The sequence below is a fragment of the Cetorhinus maximus genome, chromosome 33 (genome assembly GCF_964194155.1).
Source record: "Cetorhinus maximus chromosome 33, sCetMax3.hap1.1, whole genome shotgun sequence".
Classification (NCBI taxonomy): domain Eukaryota; kingdom Metazoa; phylum Chordata; class Chondrichthyes; order Lamniformes; family Cetorhinidae; genus Cetorhinus; species Cetorhinus maximus.
In genome coordinates, this window is record NC_135911.1 from 5,135,220 (window position 1) to 5,149,796 (window position 14,577).

The following is a 14,577-nucleotide window of genomic DNA, read 5'->3' on the forward strand; positions in this document are numbered from 1 at the left end:
GTTCCTAATCTCTGGGAGGCCTTTGCATTAACATTACTGTTATGGTTGATCCAACGAATATTATGTTCAATAATAATTCATAACAGGGCAAAAATACGTTTCTCAAAATTTATAATTCCTTCACCTTCGATATATCTTACATCGTCCAGATCCTTCAACACGTTATTAACTGCATTACCAAATGGTTAGCCATTACTTATGCCAAAGTCTGAATGCATCTGCACAATTCGCTATCCCTTTAACGTCTAACTCATCGACCGAAGCTTTTGTCACAATTCCTAATATCCAGTATCTAATTTGCAATGTAAATTTGTTCTCATTGATTAGCACTGACTATTGCTTGCTGCTTCTGCTGTTTTTATGGTGATACGCACGCTTCACAACGTCACCGGATTGACATCTCATTATATGCCTGACTTAATGTTGCTCCAAGCACACTCTCTCATTCAATCAGAATGCGTCGTTTTTGCTGTTAACACTATTTTGCCATGATCACTCCTATCAATAATGTTAAGGGCAGATGCATCTGAAATATGCAGATTGGTGAGAACAAAATCTCGTAGGATTTCCCTCCTTTTGCTGCCCTCACCATTTGTGGCAGCCCAGCCTGGATGAAATGTAACTGATGTCTCGGCCAGCTCGGCCAGTAGCGGTGTTGCCGGGCCATTTATTGAGATGGATAGCGAAGTCCCCCACCAAGAGCATCTCGCGTCATTTTACGCTCGTCAGTGATTCTTTCAAATGCTTTTCAAAATGGATGAATGCTAATTCATTAGCTTAGAGACAGTATTGGCCACAATCAGCAGGATGATTCCTTGCACATATTGGACCAGATATTATGTCTCTTTATTGGGCCAGGAGTAACTTTTCTGGACGCCCAGGCGCACCTGCCCCAGACTATGTTCATGTGTGTCAGCATATCTGGCGCGTCTGTCCAGGAAATGCAACAGGGTAGGTCTAGGCTGCATGGTATGATTCCAGGATTATTGCTATTGCAGGCCTTTGCTTGACTGGCCTGTGAGACACCGCTCCCCATTTTGGATCAACACGTGATATGCAAGCAAAAAGGATTCCGCATGACCGGCAGGGCTGTGTGTGACGTTGTTTTTTTTGATGCCTACGTCGAAGATGGGTAGTCCGCCTGTTTTTATTCTTTTTTGGTATCATCTGCAACTGATTGGCGTACGAGGGCATTTAAGATGGCATTTAATATTAAACCGTATCTCTGTGGGGCTGGATTTGCTTGCAGTCCAGACGAGGTATTAACAGCAGACATTATTTCATTAATGATGTGAGTGAATCAGGTGGATTTTTACAACAATCAATGATAGTTTATTGGAATCTTAACTAAGTCCAGCTTTCTGTTACATTTGTAAATTAATTAATTCAATGGATTAGTAAATTGTATTGATACTCCATCAAATGCCAAGAAGTAGCTCGAACACTTGTCGCAATGTTCTAATATCTGGATTGCGATCTTTCCCCTCTTGATTCCAACCATCTATGCACCTCGAGTACATTTCTAAGTACGTCCCTGACTTTGTGAGGGTTTTTGTTTTATCCACTCTTTCACATAGTGACGCCTAGATTCACACGGCTTTCGAGGTGACAAAGTCCCCTTGAATCCCTCCGAATTCTCATACCTCTTACAATAGATGTATGCCCTCTATTAATGACAGCAATTCAAATGGGAATAGCACCGTCCGATGCTCCCCATCAGAACCCATCATAAAGTTTTGCATTTCAATTCGAACACCACTCAGTCCAATCTGTTCCGAGGAAAGTTAGCCAATGTAATCTTTCCCCATAAGGAAAACTTTCTAATCAGTGTAATGCTTTGGAAACGCCCTCTCTCTCCCCTCCAGCCCAATCACATTTTTCCTGTACTGTGGGGCCAAGAGTTTCACATGTTCTTACTAGTGTTTTATCTATAACCGCCAGCAGTTCCTTACAGCTCCAACATTTTTTTCGGCCTCGGAAATAGCAATGTACCCTATAAAACTGGAATACTTTAGTACCACAGAAGGGCTAAATTAATGTACGCAATACGGCATTTAGTCAATCGAACGTGAAATGCCATGATATATTATTCTCCATTTAGCTCACAATGAGGACTTTTCCTATGAATGAATATAACATTCACGAAATAATTTGGCACAATGCATGTTATTCACAACGGCGAGTTGCATTTCTTTATTTCTTAATAAGGATTTTTGAGAATGCTTATTTTAACGTGAGCGCAGAGATTATAATTTTAACGTGAGCATTGATATTGTAATTTTAACGTGAGCGATCAGGTTGCTGCTTTTCTGAATTGCAGATCTGAGCAAGTGCAAAGAATCTCTGAACGAGTCCGGTGAGAGAATTGTTTTCTGCATCAAGTACGATTTCCGCCTATCTCCTCTTCAAAGAGCAATTGCTATTTGGTTCCACAGGGCGTTAAAAAACTCTGTAGCAGAATGTCAGAATTCACTTGCGACTCTCATCTCGATGCAGGACATTTCACAGAGTATATCATCGTTCTTGCCATCGAAGTTTAGATACTCTAGGGGAAAATATGCCAGTTGAGGCCCAAGTTTCGATATTTTATATAAGGATGCAACAAGTTAAAGATTACTGGGTGGAAATTGAATGTTCGTAATATGACCGATCAGGCGGGTTAGAAACCGCCAATTATTATTGATAAGGTGCATTTTACTGCCTTGCCGACAATTTCAAAACAATGTAGCAGAATTTGCCCCACGGGAAAAAGGCTTTGATTATTTCTAATTGTTTCTGGTTTATCTTCAACTCCATAACAGAAGGAAAACTCAAAGCAAATGAGAAAGGTAATTTGATAAACAACTTACTGCATTAAGACCCAAACGGTAAATGTGTGTTAATTGCTTCCTAAAGTCTTTTAGCAAAACAATCTGTTCAAAATAACTTAGGAATGTTCCTGTCTACGTTAGAAGTTGCCTGATCCCTTGGCTGGGCAAACGTGCCAACATACGAATTAGAAGCAGGGGAAGGTCAGTCGGCCCATTGAGCCTGCTCCGCCAATCATTCAGATCACGGTTGATCTGATTAAAACCTCCACATTCACAACGACCCCGATAACACTCAACCCCTTGCATATCAAGAATTTATCTACCTTTCACGGTAAAAGTTTTTAAAAAGTCTGCTTCCACCGACCTTAGACGAAGATAGATCAAAATACTCACGACCCTCTGAGAGAGGGGGGAAAGCGTAATCTCTGCCTTTAATCAGTGCCTCCTTGTTTTTAAATATTGAACCCTAGTTCCACATTAAGCCACGATGGGAAGCATCGATGCCACATTCATCCAGTCAAGTTAACTAATGATCTTACCTGTTTCATTCATGCCGTGCATTCCTATTCTTAATTCCAACCGGCACAAGCATGGACTGTCAAACCTTTCGTCTTGAAAGAACAGCCCATTCCTGCTATTAGTATAGCAAACCTTCTTGGAAGCCCTTCTAGAGCATTTTTTTAAAAAGTAGAGCAATACAATAAACTGTATTCCAGATGCAGTTTCACCAGTGATCTACATAACTGAAGCATAATTGTTTTTTTTTTAAAATTCAGTTTTCCTCACCATAAACGATAACATTATCTTGTATTTCTTAATTACTACTAGACCTGCATACTAGACATTGCGATCGATAGATATAGGAAAACTATTGCCACCTGTGGGAGATTTCTAAACTAAGGTGTGATAAATAGAAATTTAATACTGTCTCCAAAGAAAGCATTAAAGGTGTCGAATATCTGTAATTTGCTATCACGTCCCGGACAGTTGAATTTAAGGGACAGTTTAAAAGTAATCACAAGAGAGGAATTTTTTCTCATGAGCTGGTGTGACCACGAGTCGGAGGTAGTACTAATGCTTCCTAATTGCTGGCATTAACCCATTTGATCGAATGTATTTTTTTCTTCGCTGCACATTCTGCGTTTACTTTTTGTTTGCGCCATAGTTTGAAATGAGTGATACTAATATCAGCACCTTGTTTACTCATCAATCAATTTTACTGCCCAATGATTACAATGGAACAGCACCTTAGCCCTTGTGTATATTTACCAACAAACATGGCAATCAACAGTCCCTTTTACACCGTTGATCAAAATATAAACAAAACCGTGTTACGTTCGCTTTATGAAGTACAAAGCTTGTCTGAACGTTCACGATATAAGAATTTAGCACGTGTTCCGCATCAGAGTGAAGTCATTCATCACCCTCTCCAACACTATGATTCGCCAGTAAATAGTGAATTTACTTTACAATTCCAAATGAAATATCGAAATAGGCATGCTACAGAGAGGTGCATAACATTTAGCGATAAGCATTTGGCGACACCGCGCAACTGCTCTATGACAGTTTTCAAACTCCCCAGGAGCCATATGCAACATTTCCTAACCTAGCTTCAAATATGGAGATTTATATTAGGAAATCATAAATGTCACGTTAATCTGCATTTGTGGGCATACGAGTCACTGTAGGCAGGTGTGACGAATTAACATTTCACCGAGGCAACTTTTGAACTGTGTAACATAACTGCTTCTGATGGGAAAAAATAAACAATTTTAAATGTACTGCCATGCATTAGAAAGGATTTGGGGGGTGGGGATAAAATCAGCAAAATACCTTTTTGAAGGTGAAGTGTTATCATTGTTACTACTCTACATTGCAGAGCTAAACAACTGTCAAAACGGCTTGAAAGATTTAGGTCAGAAAACCACTTTTGCTATCTCAATATCGTGTTTTCCATTCAATCGGACACGGGTTGAAATATATTGCACTATCCCCGAAGCAGAGTTCTATTAATAAAGTGGAACTGTTGCAATGACATTTAGGCTTGAACTATGCAAGGTGCGCAAATGTCCTCGGCAATAGTAATCACTGGTCATAATAACGATGCGGGAAATAATTAGTGGTGCATTAAATACAATGCTCATAAAGATGCTGCACTAACTTCAATGGATTGGGCAGAAATTCATCTTCGCTGCTGGAGCAAAACTTGATGGCAGCTGGACAACGGATCATTAGGACGCACCAACTAAACCCATAAACACTACCATCTAGAAGGACAGGGGAAGCAGGTACAAGGGAACAACACGTCCTGCAATTCCCACTCCAAGCCGCTCACCACTCTGACTCGTGGAACATTCCACCGCTCCTTTACAGGGTCAAAATCCTGGCTTTCCATCCCTAACTAGAGTCTCGGTATACCTACACCACACGGTCTGCAGCGGTTAAAGCAGGCAGCTCAGAACCACCTTATCATGGGCAAATAAGGGTGGGTAATAAATGGTGGCCGAGCCTGCAAGGCCCACATCCCATGCCATTTTTAAGCAGTAGAAAGTAATTCACTACATCTGTCAATGCTAAACGGCACACATAGGCAATCAGTCGCTCCTTTATTATCGCTGCCAGTTTGAAGTTCATTACCTAAATTACAAAACGTTTACCAACACAGTACCGATCACTCGTTTTACACTGTTGAAGAAAATCAAGAGTCATCACATTCCCAAAGGATGGACAATTATAGCGCTCTTGACACAATCACATCAGCGTTTTGCGCTCAATGCTAATCTGTGTCCCAAGATGTTGATTATGATTTCTAGCTATCTTAATTACCGATAATTAACCGAAACCGTTTGGAAAAGTTGAAAGTGTCGACAGGTGGCGCTGATTATAAATAATGTTTTTAGGTGCCTGCCGCAGGCGAAGTGTTAAAAAAATATTGTTGAAGGGTAGCCATTTTGGAACTGCTGTTCAAGCTTCATGCTGGAGCAGTTCTCAATGAATAAAATTCTTCAACCAAAATGGTCATTTGTCTGATACAATTTGGATAAATGTGGTAAACTGACGCAAGGATGGTGAGAGAGGTTATTAGATTTCCAGTGCAGCAAGGGTGTTCTACTGACTTTGACAATAACGTCGATTGAGAGGTAAGGAGGAATTTCTGAACGTATTTTATTTTTTTCCACATGAATAGCCAGCATGCAGCCACAAACAAAAAATGATCAATATTGTGTATCTTGATCAATGTGTTCCATATTGCTGAAATAAAGAGTCAAGTTGACGAAACTTTCCTTGTTGCACTGGTGAGGGCAATTCTCAAATCACTAAATTGTAAAAGAAACAACCATTTATCCTGCATGAGAAAAATATGTTGATTGATTAGCAAGCAGACTCTTATTGGCCGGGCACAGAGCGACAGATGGCAGCATGATTTAATCGCATTAACGAAAATTTTGGATTAATATGGGCAGAAATGGCAGCTCACTATCACACTATACGCACATTTTAGGTAGGATAAAGAAGAGGATAAAAAGGTGCGGGTATCATTACTGGTTAAATAATCAAGTAAAGCTATGAGAAGGATTATATAGTGAATGAAACATCAACTGTGACCACGTGGGCTGGCTTCAGGAAACAAGAAAAAAAATGACCCTCTGACACGAGCGTGCTGTAGACCCCAAAAATAAGAGCAAGCATGTAGGAAATTTCTGTGTGAAAAAAAAATTGGGCGGTAATCTTTGGATACTTAAATACCCAAATATCAATTCGGATACGAACATTGTGAAGGAAACAAAGGGCACACCATTGCAATGTTTAAGATTTTTTTTTTAACATTCCTAAAGGACGATGCACAAATTTTAAATTTTATCTTATGGCATGAAGCTGCGGAAATGGATGAAGTGGCAGTGAAGGACCATTTTCAGGATCATGATTTAGCATCACTATGGAAGAGGCAAAAGACAGAACAGGAGTATAAACCTTAAATTGGGGAACGACAATTTTTACAAAGCTGTGAGATAAACTGGCGAAAGTGGACTGGATATAACCACTCATAGGTAAAACTGTGTCAAATCAGTGGATGGCGCCCCAATGCGAGATTCTACCGGCACAGTGTAGAGATGTTCCCCACAAAGGAAAAGGGTGGCAACGGCAAATCTAGAGGCCCACCTGGTTACCAGAAGCAAACAGTGTGAAATGAAACAGGAAAGGGAAGATTATGACAGACACCGAAAACTGAATACATTAGAAAATCTAGAGGAATATTCAAAGCACAGGGATGAATTAAAATAACATATGTATTTTAAGGAAGGATACAAAAAAGCATTTGTAGGTAAAATGGAAAAAGAACCCAAAGAAATTTTACCAGTGCATTATGATCAAAAAAAAACTATGGAAAGGTTAGGGCCTATCAGCGATATACATTACAACCTATGCATTGATGTGGAAGTTGTAGGCACGGTCCTCAATGAGTTATTTTCCTCTTGCATCTCTCACGAGAGAGGTGATGTAGACATTCCATTTAAAGTGGTGTGTGAAGTTTTAGGTAAAATAAGCATAATCAGAGATGGTGTACTGGAGGGATTGGCATCCTTGAAGGTATATAAATTACCAGGGTTCCGTCGAGTGTAAAAGAAAAACTGTATTACCTGGAAAAACTCAGCAGATCTGGCAGCATCGGCAGAGAAGAAAAGAGTTGACGGATTGTAAACTTCAACTCTTTTCTTCTCCGCCGATGCTGTCAGAGCTGCTGAGTTTTTCCAGGTAATTCTGTTCTTGTTTCGGATTTCCAGCATCCACAGTAGTTTTTTTGTTGTTATCTTTGCATCGAGTGTAGCACATGCTGTTACAAGATGCCAGGGAGGAGATGCCCGATGCTCTCAGGGCCAGTTCCCATTCCCCATTCGATATAGATGAGGTAGCAGAGGGTTGGGCATCGGCAACAGTTGAACTATTATTTTTAAATGGCGTGGTGTACAAACCAAATAATTATAGGCCAATGAGCCTGAAATCAGTGCCAGGCAACTTATTGGAATGATGTCTAAGAAACAGGATAAACCACCACTTTGAAACGTCCGGATTGATCAGTGATATTCAGCATGGTTCTGTTAGGTTAGGGGGGCATTTTGCCTTACTAAATTAATCGAACTTATTATAGTAAATAACAAGGAGGTTCGTTGAGGGTAATGCAAGGGATGTTGTCCGCCTGGATTTTATTAAGGCGTTTGGAATGCTCCCACGTGTCAGAGTGGTCAAAAAGAGAATTATCATTGTGTACAGGGGAAGGTGCTTTTTTTTTCCTTTTGATCCAAAATTGGCTGAGCAACAGTAAGCAAATTGTAATGAGCTATGAATGTTTGTTTTTTTGCGAATGGAACGTCGTTTCCAATGGCTTTCTCCAAGAATCAGGTTTGGCACCCTTGCTATTTGCCGTATATATAAATGAGTTGGACTTAAATGTGGGAGTGATGACTGGGAAATTTGTAGATGGCACAATTATTGTTTGTATTGTTGATAGTGAAGAAGGTATCTGCTTTCTCCAGAAGTTTGGCTCCAGAGTATGCACTGGCTCTCTTCTAAACTTCCGTTTGTATTAAAAGGTGTAATGTGTGTCCATTCTTCCTTTGTCTGCAAAGGCCAAGATGCTGCTTATTAATATATATAATCTCTAGCCTTTAGCAGATCAAATGAGCTGGGGGCAGTAATTCCCTACTTGATTCACCAGGACAAGTCCTTGACAAATCAGAGTTGACCTCCGTGGTTTGAACATAAACAAAACTTGGCATTTAACAATCACTTGCTAATGCATCCTCCGTGGCAACGTTTCAACCAATCATAGACTATTTGGCAACAAATCAGAACTCTCTTCTAAAGCAGTGTGCATTGTTGTTCCCTTTACAATTTCGTCTTCTTGTAAATTCTCCTGATGACGGCACGATGGAAACCTTTGGCAACATGTCGCTTTTCTCAGCAACACTCAAGTTTGTTTTTTCTACCAAACCAGTGTATGTTCCATATTCTGAATTAATTATTAGTTACTCATACTGCGCAATGTTAGTGTAACTGCAAATTAGTTTCATGCTCTTAGCTAACGAACCTGTGCACACTGAACTCATGGTTATGCATCATTAATCTGCTTTACAGAAAAAGCAAAGAATGGTAGGTGGACGCATATTTTGGTACCTGAAATACACAGTGACAAAAAAAAAGTTCTGCTAGAAATGGCTTTGTATTCTAATTGATCCAGGCAAATGCGGGTTTGACAATAAAATTAACTGGTCACTGGCTGGGAATGCCACAACGGGTAACTCCACTCAGCCATACGCAAAGCCTGCCCAACATCTCCAAGGGATAACTTATCAATACAATGTGAAAGTGCACGATCTAGTGGATAAGGGTCAGTTTAGCAATGCTGAAACATTTTGACATAACAGAGGAAAAATCAGCCGGTTTGATTTAAATCTCAATCATAACATTGAATATTGATTCCCTCCAGCACCAACTCCTCGTGGCTGCAATGCGTTGCATCCACGAGAAGAACCAAGGCAACCCGCCAAGGGGCCTCTACAACACCTTCGAAAAGCGCCATTTTTTTTTCCATCTAGAACAACAAGAGCAGCAAACAATTGGGAACAACTACTTGCATTTTCCTCCTGTGGTCATACACCGTGCTGATTTGAAATGCATTACTCTTCCTTCCTCGTCACCGCCTTGAAAGCAAAAGGGTTTCAGTTAAGGGCACCATGGATTTGCATGTGCCACACAGACTGCAACAGCTCAAGGCAATAAATCACCAGAAATTTGTGAACTGGAACTGTGGAAGGGCCATCAATGCTGGTCTTGAGAACAACACCCGACGTCCATGTGTTCTAATCCATTCGTGCCCTCCCAGTCCCTCAATAAGTTAACACTTCTTGGCTATATCTCTTGGGTGATTGCATTACTGCAAATTAGACATCTTGAAATTCCAAGATTGCTCATTCTTTGTCCGCTTTCAGAGAATGTGCAAGCATTACATTTCGCCATTTCTCTGGAATTTCATCCTTGAACGTTTTCTTCACTTCATCTCCCCTCCTTTAAATCACTATTTCTTAATTATGTTTAAGAGAATACATTTAACAATTTGTCAGTACAACGCTTTGTCTCCCTTAATGTTAAATTTTGTTTACGATAAAGGCGTAATGTTCATGTAAATATTTAGTTATTTTGCCTTCACTACATTCATTGATGGCGGATTGAATTATCTTCACAGTTCAACTTTGCCATCGGATAACTTAGCAAATAACGACCGTATCTATCAAAAGTCTTTCTAACTGCCTTGCATTAAATTCGATAACTCAGTCTCCATTGCTTACTGTGGAAAACAATACACCACTAAACACTATTTGAGGGAAATAATTTCTCCTCATTTCCGTCTTACATTATAGACGTAGTCTGTCCCACAGTTGGATACATCCTCCTGGCTATCTACTCTATCAAGTCCGTTCAGGAACTTACATGTTTCTCTAAGATCACATTTCAGTTGTTTTAACCTCAATCGGTAAAGGCCAATCTTGTTCAACGTTTCTACATAAGATCAGCCCTTCATCTCAGAAATGAGTCGGATGAAAATTATCTGAACGGTTTATAATGAAATTATATTTGCCTCTTCAATTAAGGCCAAAAGTCGAAACAAAATTCCAGATGTGGCCTTATCAGAAGCATCAAACGCCCATATTGTTGATCCCACTTGTAATAAATGCCAACATTCCATTTGCCTTCTGAAACACTTGCTGTTACTGCATTGTAATGATGTTTTTTTCATATAATCGCGTCACAGGGGACTCAAATCCCTCTGTGTCAGCGAGTTCTGCAATCTCTCACGTTTTTTTTTGATTGCTTTTCTACTTTTCTGCCAATGTATACAAGTGTACACTTTTCCACATTATATTCATCTACACGGTTTGTCCACTCTCTTAGAGTGCTTTTGGAAGCTCTCTAGCTCCTCTTGAAAACTTACTTTCTCACCTATTTGGTATCATCTGCAAATTTATCACCATACATTCGTTGCCTTCATCCAAATCATTGATGCAGCTTGTAAATAGTAGCTGATCCGACAGTAATGTTTCTGGCATTCAACATTGTTTTGTTTAGGAAACCAAAAACGATCGACTTACCCCTTCTACTTCCCATTACCACACCAATCCTTGACCCATGCTTTTATGCTACACCGCATTCCATTTAGTTATATCTTGTCCAGCAACTTATGCTGTGGCACTTTAACAAATGCCATCTGGAAATCCCAGTACTCCAAATCCACCGGTTCCCTTTTGTCCACCGTGATTGTTTACACCTCATACAAGTTCAATAATGTAGTACAACACGATTTCCCATTCGCATAAACATGTCGACAATATTTTATTAAATTAGAACGTCAAATGTATCTTGCTATAACCTCCTTAATAATGAATTCCAGCAATTTCACTCTGACGGTGTTAGGCTAATTTTCCAGGTTCCTGTCTCCCAGTCTCTCTGAAGAATGGCATTACATTAGCTTTTGTCCAATCCCTTCGAGCCCTTGAATAATCCAAGGGATTTTGGAAAACTAGAATTAAGTCACCTAAGATCACTTCAGACATTCCTTTAGCTACCCGAGGTTTCAAGCAATCAGCCCCTGGGAACCTATCAGCCTTTAGATCGAATACATTTCCCAATATTTTTTTCCCTAGTGATAGTGATTATTTTATTTTATTCCCTCCCGTTCATCTCTTGATTTTCAAGTATATTTTGAATGTTTCCCTAACCTTCTGCATGAATGAACACACAAAATACCTGCCCATCGGCTCTGCAATTTCCATGTTTACCATCATCAGTTCTCCAAACTCTCTCTCTAAATGACGAAGGCTTTCTTCCGTTTCACTCTTCAAATGTATACACTTGTAGAAACTCTTACTATCTGTTTTCATATGACCAGTTAGCTTTCAACAACCATCTATTTCTCCTTCTTTCTTTGCTTTCTTTCTTTATTTTACATTATTTATGTGTTTCCCTTGTTCATATTATGTAACCAATCATCAGGCATAATACTAATCTTTGAAATGTTGACTGTTGTTTTCTTTTTCAGTTTGATACTGTATTTAACTTACTTATGCAGCCTTGCATCATTATTCGTTCTCAAAGATTATTTATTTCAGATTTGAAAAAAAATTTCCTGAGGCCTTTGAAACTCCTCCTTAAAATGCGTTGCATTTTACACCTATTTTCCCACTTCAGGTTATTTAGGTTTGGTTTCATATTCTTCTAATTACCTTTATTCGGGTTCAGAACACTAATATTAATTCAAATTTCCCCCCCTGCAAAGTGACAATGAAATTATAAAATGTCATGATCGCTGTCACCTGGATGGCGCTGTACAATGCGGTTTTTGAATATCCTTGTGTCATTACTCATCACCAGGTTCAGGATAGCCTGCTCCCTGGCGGGCCCTAGGACGAACATGCTCTAAGTAATTGTCCTAAATTCTCTCTCTGAAGTCATGCTCCTGGAGAGCATCTGCAAATCTGCTTCAGCCAATCTACATGTTGATTAAACTCTCTCCGTGAGCATGGTGGTAATTTCCTGTACGGCTCATTTATTTCTTCCTTCACAAGAAAATGAATTATTCACATCGACACCTCGGTGAAATCCGTTTCTGGATTAAGCCAAACGGCACCGGGCGCTATAGGAAGGACCCCAGCAATTTGAGACCGAAGAACTGCCCAATGATTAGGAAAACGAGAGCGGCCAGAGGAAAACAGCATGACCGGAATTAATGATACAAGACCAGACAACCAACAATGCAATAAATGCATTGGGTGCATGAAGTCTGCAGGTCCCGAATCTGCCTCATCAGCCATCTCAGGCTCATGGAAGAATATCGTCCTCGTTAGTGAGGGGTAACAAGTAATAAAATTATCTGCAAGCATTTAATCACGTCTCACAATGTGGCCTCATGTTGTATCCCCTCCAGGTTTGTCGAAACTGTTTCCGTGGAAACAATTGTGGTGTTTTCCTGGATTAAGTCACTGTATACATGGAAATTGTCCTTTCCTGTCAACCGTCTACTTTCAATCTCTATCAGCAAAGTTTCTGCTGCTAAATCTGAGGAAACAGTTGTTCGCAGGACGACTACTTGTGGGTTCTTCAAGTAAAGTTAACCATGTGGTAGAAAACCATGTTTCCCGAAGAGAAAATAAACATCTGTATCATAATCAAATAGTACAGCTTGTCATAGATCGGTTACAGCACAGAAAGAGTCCACCCGGCTCTTCACGTCAGAGGCGGATCACCAGGTGAATCGATCGGCTGTTTCCTTACTCCCAACCTTCACATGCAGCGCTGCAACTTGCTTGCTATTCAAAGAATTGCCCAGCTCCCTATTCAAAGCTGTGATTGTCCCCTCGACGAGCTCATTCTTAGGCATTGCATTTCAGAACCCCATGGCGAGCTGCATATTTATTTTTTTCCCCATATCCCCTTTGGTTTTCTGTCAGTTATCGTTAAATCAATGTCTTCCGGTTCTTTACCATTCCAGATGGGAACAGTCTATGCCTGCCTAACATGTCCAGGCAACGTCGTGCATTTGAAAAGCCCCATCAAATCTCCTTTCAATCATATTGTGTCTATATACAACCGCTCTAAATTCTCCACTCTTTCAACCTAGAAGAAACAATCATCTCTGGAAACATTCCCATGAATTGACTCTCTAACCTCACTAATGCCTTCACTTCTCCCTAAACTATGGTGTCCAAAATATAATACAATATCCTAGTCAAAATCGAACTTGCAGTTAAACAGTTTTACCATAACTTGCTTTCTTTGCTGCCTAATCAACTATTTATGAAGCTGCGGATTTCATCTGGCTTAGTGACAGCGTTATCAATTTGCCCTGCAACTTGCAACCATTTGTGCTGTTATACTCCTAAAGCCCCATCAGCAGCTTCAAACCTCTGTGGAATACTACGACAAGTTGTTCATTACCTCTTCCTACCAAAATGTATCACTTCATGCCTCTCTCTACTAATTTCAACTGCAATAGTTCCTCCCATCCCACCAAACCATCTGTGTCAGTTTGACGCATTTCACCATCTTCCTTGCAATGCATAACCCTGTAAAATCTGAAAACTTTGAACTTTTGCCCTGGCACACAGGTCTAGGTCCTGGATGCACACCATGTAGATAGATGGGAAGGGGGAAACGGCACAGCTTTGGTGACAGTTCAGTGTGGGTCATCATTTTTTCTGAATTACAGAGCTAAGCGACTGTCAACAAGCTGTAAAAGACCTAGGTGAGCAAAACATTCTTGGGTGTCGCTTTATATTACATGCCTTATTATTTTGAACCATTAAGCAAATTATTTTATTTTCGTTAAAAAGTGAAGTCATCAATTCAGGCGCCCGTTGTTTGGCAATAAGCCAACATTCGCTTCTGTTGATTTCAATCAAAGCAAATACTTGGCAGACAGCCAAACAGGCCGACCATCCGATGGTGGGCAGAATGAATTTCCGACGCTCCATGCGTCATGAATATTGGCGTTTTTTCCCAACAACTCTTGCTTAATCCTGCACACTAACGGAATGATGACAATTTTTAACTTTATCGATTTGGTACCAAGTTGGCAAAGTGTTCTAACCAATAACGAAACTCCTCCCACTCGTGAAAAATGTTGTTTAATCGTGCAATTTTTGGTTTATTTATCATGTAATCCCGAACAGAAGAAAAACTTAAAGCAAAAGAAAAAGGTACCTGATCTGAAATA